An 8,314-nucleotide genomic window follows, 5' to 3' on the forward strand; every position below is an offset into this window, starting at 1 on the left:
AATTATTTAACAGATGTTTCCATTTGGCATACTTTCCTGATAAATGGAAAAATGCAAAAGTTGTTCCAATTTTGAAGCCAGATAAAAATCCAGCAGAAGCTTCTAGCTACCGTCCAATAAGTTTGCTTTCTTCAATAAGTAAACTTTTTGAAAAGATATTTTTAAACAGAATGATGCTTCACATCAATACGAACTCAATTTTTGCAGATGAGCAGTTTGGATTTCGCCATGGGCATTCAACTACTCATCAATTCTTAAGAGTTACCAATTTAATTCGTTCAAACAAATCTGAAGGCCACTCAACTGGAGGTCTGATTGCTAAATTGAAAAAGTTAAATTTTCCACTCTATATTATGAAATTAGTTCACAATTATTTAACTGACAGAACTCTGCAGGTAAATTACCAAAATTCCAAATCTGAACGACTTTCTGTTAGAGCAGGAGTTCCTCAGGGTAGCATTATTGAGCTTATTTTGTATAACATTTTATTTTTGGACCTCCCTGATTTGCCTTCATTTCCGCTAAAGGAAGAAGTCTTCGTGTTATTTGCAGCAGACTGCAGAAAGATTTTCTCTTCTCCCAACGCTGCCAAAACTCAACTTATAATATTTCCACATAAGCCTAGAGCTTCCTTTTGGAAACCTAGTAGTTGTCACATAGTCACTATGAACGGAGTTCTAATTTCCTGGTCAAACCAAGTGAAATATCTTGGATTAATACTTGGAAAAAAAATTAACTTTTAAAGATTACATTGAGGGCATTCAAGCCAAATGTAACAAATATATAAAATGTTTGATTCCTCTAATATTCAAACAAGTTTTTAGACCGGCCATGTTTTACGCTGTGGAAATATGGTTTAGCTGTTGCACTACCAGGAAAAAAGCACTTAAAGTTGCCTCCCTGGTACAGTACTACCGACGTACACAGAATTTCGAATGTTGAAACGTTAGAACAAATGTCCAACAGTATAATTTTCAGGCAAAAATCGATGCAATCCTCAATTGCAATGCTTAATTCCCTTTATACTTAGATAAGATTTAGTATTAGTTTTAAGATTTTAATTGTTATTCTGACATGCAGGTTTAAAAAAAACCTATTTAAATACTGAAATTCCAAGGCAGGAACAATGTAAAAACACTTAGATAAATATCATAACAATTAAGGCTGGTACGTTACTGTAGTAACTGGAGCACCTAGGTTAAAATGAAATGTAATTTATTTCGAATTTTGAACAAATAAAGAGTTAAAAAAAAACTTCTGGGCTGGGTAGCTTATCTATAACAGTAAAGGCAACGAAAGGTTGTCCTAACGGAGGAGTTATCTCACCACTGCTGCGGTCTTTAGTTGTAGATGCTCTTCTAAGAAGCCTGGAAGCAAAAGGTTTCGAAGTTGTGGGCTTTGCGGATGACATAGTCATTATAGTAAGAGGAAAGTTTGACGTTATCATTTCTGAAAGAATGCAAGGGCCCTAAAGTTTACCCAGTTTGGTGCATTAAAGAGGGCCTAAGTATTAATCAATCAAAAGTCGTAATCATCCCCTTTACTAGAAAGAGGAAGATTAACCTAAAAGAATTCAATCTTGGAGGAGAGCAGATCTATCTTAGTGAACAGGTCAAATACCTAGGAGTTATTCTGGACGCCAAGTTGAATTGAAATGTTCAGCTTGATTCTGTGATTAACAAAGAATCCAGTGCCTTGTGGGCATGCTTCAAAACTATTGGAAAAAAGTGGGGTTTCAAACCAAAAATGACAATATGGATTTACACACCAATAATCCGTCCAAAAGTAGCGTATGCTTCGTTAATGTGATGGCCAAAATCAAAAGAGGCTACTGCACAGAGGAAACTAGATAAACTCCAACGTCTAGCATGCATTGAAATAACGGGTGCGGTGCGTAGCACCCCATCAAAAGCATTAGCAGCAATCCTCAATTTGCTGCCCTTGCATGAACATGTGCAACTAGAAGCGGAAAGAGGTGCTCTAAGGCTCAAAAGATCTAAAAAAAAGTCATGCCAGGTGATCTTGTTGGTATCTATCTAAGCATCTTACAATACTTCCAAAGAGGACCAGTGATGAGTATGAATGAAGACTGGATGAAACCAGAGGACAACTATGAAATTCCCTTCAACGTATGTGAAACGGCACGTTCGGATTGGGATTCACAGATGGCTCAAAAATTGGATTACGAACAGTTGCGATGGGACATTTTCCAACAGTGTTTCAAGCGGAAATTGTAGCCATACTTGAAAATGTACATGTTTGTCTGAGGAGGAAATATAGATGTGCAAATATTTGTATTTTTTCTGATAGTCAAGCAGCGCTGAAAGCACTGAGTGCTTACAAATGTACATCAAAGATCGTCTGGGAATGTATTCTCTCGCTTCGCCAAATGTGCCAACGGAACTCAGTAAACTTATATTGGGTACCAGGACACTGTGGCATTGAAAGGAATGAAAGGGCAGACGACCTAGCAAAGTTAGGTTCTAACTCACAGGTTTGTTTGGCCAGAACCATACTGTGGAATATCATACTGTACGGTAAAAATGGAACTCAAATGCTAGGAGGATGACCAATTGGATGACTGTCACAAACTGCAACCAGCCGAAAAGATTTATAACTCCTAATATAACATACACCAAAAAGCTCTTAGAGCTCAATAAAAGAGCTCTTAGTATATGCACTGGCCTAGTAACTGGGCACTGTCCTAGTAGATATCGCATGAAGAACATTGGTCGGGTTCAGAGTGATATCTGTCGTTTCTGTAATTTGGAACGTGAAACCTCGGAACATCTGCTCTGCAGTTGTGGTGCATTACACAAGCGTAGATCTAAATTACTTGGAAGTATTAGCTTACATCCTAGTTAAATTTGGTCTACAAATCCTGGAAAGGTAGTTGGTTTTATAAACCGTATTTTACCGGACTGGGAAAAGATGTGTCCAGGCAATTAACTCGTTAAATAGTGGTCGGTTTGCATGATACAAACAGCAAATAGAGGTACCACAAAAGTTCAAATAATGGACGCAGTGGTTTTACTCCCCTTCCCAACGAAAAAAAAAATTCCCCTAATTTGGGCCCATACATAAATTCCGCAATCGAATAAATTTTCAATAGCGACCAAAAATATCCGTTAGTACCGTCCCAATGACGCGTTCATCTAGATAAAATTTATAAATAGCAGATTTTTAGCGATGGGCCCAATCCTAGATCCATAGGCCAACACTAGAGCCATTTCCCCTATGTTACACATTAGAGATGTGCAACACATATGAAAACGGCCAGGCCTACTGTGTTTAATGTAAGAGGCAAGTTACTTCTGAAAATATCGGGCCTGAAGATTTAAACACGATGTTTCTGAATCAGGGACGAAATCTCTACACATAAATGTTCACGAAACCACAGTGCTTTAGGAAGAAAGAAAGAAGGATTAGTACTGATGTTAAGGACTTTCACAGTCCCATATGAATCGGAAAGAATATCGAAATTAAAATCGTTTGATTTATTTGGGATTGAGAATGCCGTTCACATCAGTAGTTATGCACTCCCAATCGATACCATTATTGTATCTATAAAGAGAAGGATTAGTAATTTATATTTAATTCTACTACCTTAATTGCTGGTCCTTGACCAAGATACGCGAATTTCGTGAAAAATGTGTAGACTTATTCAGTATCTTGTACTAAGTATAAGTACAACACACCTTGAGAATTCTGCACATTATAGAAGAAATACGTACATCTGTCAAGGCAGTGGAATTAAATAAAAATTATTAATCCTTCGCCCACATTCATCAGAACGTAACGGTGAACTTTCAGCACTTTCCAAGGAACCGGTAGGTTTGACATACCAATACACCTCAGGAAACAGAAACCATTGAAGTTTTCCAAGTAATGTATGATTTGGCATGTAAATTGGGATACATAAAATAACGCATTAAAAAGCGACTTTCTGGAACGATTGGGATTCCTACCATTATGTAAAGGACTTGATGGAGGGGTACAAGGTAATAAACCGAAATTGCAACCAAACGAGAAGTATTTGCCCATTATAAAGTAGAATTTTCAAAAGCATCCCAAAATATTCGAAAATGATCTAGAGATGAAGAAAGCATGGAAAAATACACCATAAATGTCGGATCTAACTTTGAAGGTTTATGAATGGAAAGTTCGCGCAGTTTGATTCGAAATTGAAATGCCTTAAATTGCAAATTTATAACATGCTGAAGGTATCTTTTTTTGGGCAATTATGTGTGACTCAATTTCATCGAGAACACCCTTTAATGTACAATAATTGATTCCGAAAAGACTTTATAGAACGAATCAATACTGAACAAGTAAAATATCCATCTTCAGGCTTTCTTCTTCTTATTATTCTTATTCGCATTTCAAGCTTATTGCTTAGCGCATATAAGCTTATTGCGTGCTCTCAACTTAGTATTCTAAATGCACTTCCACAGTTATTAATTGAGAGCTTTCGATGCCTGTACCATTTTTGCATTGGTATAATTGTGTGGCAAGTCCAATCATACTTCTATGCCCAGGGAAGTCGAGAAATTTTTCAACCCGAAAGAGTCCCTCGACCGGACCGGGAATCGAACCCGCCGCCCCCAGCTTGGTAATACCGTGCCTTTACTGACTAGGCTATGAGGCCCTTCAGACTTTCCCTATCAGCAAATGCAGTGAACCCTTCAAACCAAACTTAACAGCAACCTCATTTCGTGGAAGAGACCCTTTCCCTTGCAATTTGCCTCTTTTTTTCGAAACAATTTCATATCAGATTCGAACAAAAAAAAAACAATTTGATCATGCTGGAAAGATACCCTTTTCGACCAGTTTAATATATAAATTCAATGGTTTGAAAAAAGATAATGATGAACAAACAAACAAAAAAAAAACTTGAATGATAATCAATGACCAGCCCTTGAACAAAAATTCAACACCGAATAACAATGATCAACAGTCCATGCCGTCGGTTTTGGTCGGGAGGAGCTTATTTTACGGCTGTTGCAGATTCCGGGCTTTGACACGGAGCAACATTATTTCAACTTCCAATTAAAGCCTAACGATTATTAATTTTTATTGGTATAATTAATGTAATTATTGAAATTGAATCAAGATAAGTGCGAGCCATGGGCGGGAAATTCCAGGAAGGAGACAAAGGTACGAATTGGGATTGTGTGGAGGTGTTTGTTCATTACGCAATTTTGGAGCCTTTTTTTCCCGTATCTGATCAGGGTAATTTGAATTTCCGGGAAATATTGCCCCATAAAGATTGATTATTTTCAATCGAATGGATTACATTGTAGATGCGCATACTGCCCCAATTCTAACAGAAGAACCGAATCATGCGGCATCATGGCAAAGGATAAACTTGGTTCCTTCTTTGAAATGAACGATGTTGTTATTCTGGAAGATGTTTAACAGTCAAAAGGTGGATTTCACATGTTTTCTGCTGTGATGGTCGATTTAACGGGCAGTTGACCAAAATGGGAAAAGTTCGTTCGAATAAATATTTAATCTAGCAAATCGGGAAATCGGGTATAGTATTGAGAAACGAAAACATTGAAGCTTTTAGCTGTTGTATCCCGAGATGCAGTGGCTTCCTCCGGTTCCGGAAAGTGCTCCAAGGAAGAGCTAAAAACTGCCCTTCGTTTGTTAATTATTTACGTTAACTGTCATGATGAAGTAGCTGAGAGCACCGGCACGAAGCAGGTGGAGAGAATTGTGCTCTGTAAAACTATTCCATCAATTATTTACTGGTCATAATGTGTCAGGCATTTTCGAATATCATCAACTACCGGTTCCGTGGGACCGGAAGCGCACATTTTGATCGGGAATCTGAAATCCATCGGCAGTCAATACCCGTAAGCGAAGGTTTCTGACTGTTTCAAATCCATAAAAATAAATCGAACTAAACATAGACAACAGTTTTATCGGAAAGCTATGAAAAAATTATTCTCTTCTAAAACTTGGCAATGTTGAAACTCATCCCAGCGTGGTCCCGATGCGTGTGTTCCGGTGGGTTCGTGTTTGTGTGACAGTGTGTGTGTGTGTGTGTTTGCGCCGGCAATTGAAAAGACGTGTTTGGGAAATGTTGTTTGTTTGAAATGTGGCATTTATTATTTGCTCGGGCGAGCCGGGGCGAATGAATAATTTATTATTTTTCCTACACGGGAATCAAAAATTCATATTCAATCGTGGCGGGCATCAAAGCGAATTTTGTTTTAGAAGAGTTGCAGGGGTGCTGAAGGTGGTAAAAGGGCTGACAAATGCACAACTGCAAATTTATATTGCATAAACGTTGGATTTGAATGGGATTCCAGTGCATCTCTTTTAGGGCTTTGATGTTGGGAGAGCGTCGAATGGCATCAAAATTTAAATGAACAAATCTACACTAACTTAAAAATGACACTCTGAGATTTGATGAGCTTCACTTTAAATATCAGATGGAGTAGATAATAACAACAGGGATATGCTAAATCTAGAATCACAACGTACGAAACAAGGAGTAAGGCAATCACAAATAAAGAATTTGCATAGTTTGAGCAATGTTTTTATTTTTCAGCAACCAACCCAAGCAGCAGTTTTGGTTTTATAGTGGTCTTCACATTCAGTTTTCAACCGTAAATGTTGCTTGGTTATTGTTGTTCGGGAAACTACTTGCTCACCGGCAAGTCACACCGATGTATAAACGGGCAATGACTTTGCTGGTCTGATAGTAACTAAATTGTTTTTCGGTTTCTCTGGTTTTACATTTGTGTGGGGATGAGAATGTATGATAACGAATGGTAGAGAATGATGACGAGTGTTCATAAGAGTGAGTGTGGACAAATGTGTGGTTACAATTCTAGGTACGTAAGTATCAGGTATGTATAATTGTATAGTGTAGTTGTAGGGGAAATGCAGGTAATGTCGGCCTAAATGTCCCTAATTTGGGCCCATACATAAATTCAGCAATCAACTAAATTTTCAATAGCAACCAAAAATATCCATAAGTAACGTCCCAATAACGCGTTCATCTAGATAAAATTGATAAATAGCAGACTTTTAGCGATGCACCCAAATTAGGGACATGTAGGCCGACATTACCTACATTTCCCCTATTTTATATTTAATTTGAATTTTCTTATTTTCCAGGCGAGGAGCGTAGACATAATCTGGAACATGCTAGCCCCCGTTGAAATGTCCAGTTTCAAGCGGCATCCGGATCGATACCTAGTTTCCTCATCTGGATCGGTTGGAAGAATCGAAACTTCGATGACTGCCCATTTGTAACGGCCACCAGCTGTCTTCACCCGGACTTGTCCATCCTTACCAGGATGGTCTCGACCATACACCCCAATGTCCAATGGAGTGGGGGTGTATTCTCCTTTAGAAGGACTAGCTGCCCTGGTTGCAGATCGATCTGTGGCTTCCTCCATTTTGCCCATTGATGAAGTTGACTTACATAGTAACGTGACCAACGAGTCCAAAGGTCTTGCAGCGTCTTCTTCATGTCTTGTAGGCGACTGAGACGACCAGGGTTGATGTGGCTAAGATCTGGTTCTGGTATTGTGACGAGTGGTTCACCAACTAGAGAATGGCCTGGAGTTAGAGCGGCTTGATCATCGGGAGAATCGGTTAGCGGTGATAGGGGGCGAGAATTGAGCACTTGCGTGACGACGGTGTGGAATTGATCCACCGAGAATGCTTTCAGCCCCATGATGCGACGGAAATGGTGTTTGAAAGATTTAATTCCCGCCTCCCAAATGCCACCGAAGGGAGGTGAGCGTGCAGGGATGAACTGGAACTTGAACCCATCATCATTTAACTACTGCAGTAACTCCTTTCGCGACGCGATGAGCTCACGATCCGCCCCGACGAAAGCGGTTGCTTTATCGTAATGTAGCTCTACGCCGACGATTTAGATGGGCACAGCCTTCAACACCAGACATACGAAAAGTGAGACGTACATTTTTACCGACGCGCCCCTCCCATTCAACGGACGAACGAGGAACGGCCCACAGTAAAGGGTGATACGGTCAAAATTTGGTCAATATCAACTTGACGTATTTCTTTCAATTTTGCATTTAAAAAACCTGAACACCCCTCATTTTGAAGGTGTGTGTGTGTAGAATGTTGCTCCTGTTTTGATTTTGGAATTCACTCTTCAGTTGTCAAAATGCCGTCCAAGCAAGAAGAGCAGCGTATCAAAATTTTGCTCGCGCATCGCGAAAATCCGAGCTACTCGCACGCAAAGTTGGCAAAATCGCTAAAAGTTGCCAAATCAACCGTTACAAATGTAATTAAAGTGTTTGGGGAACGTTTGTCGACAGCC

This window comes from Ochlerotatus camptorhynchus, unplaced genomic scaffold (genome assembly GCF_037179485.1).
Source record: "Ochlerotatus camptorhynchus isolate MF236.1 unplaced genomic scaffold, CSIRO-AGI_Acam_v1.1 ptg000406l, whole genome shotgun sequence".
Taxonomy (NCBI): domain Eukaryota; kingdom Metazoa; phylum Arthropoda; class Insecta; order Diptera; family Culicidae; genus Ochlerotatus; species Ochlerotatus camptorhynchus.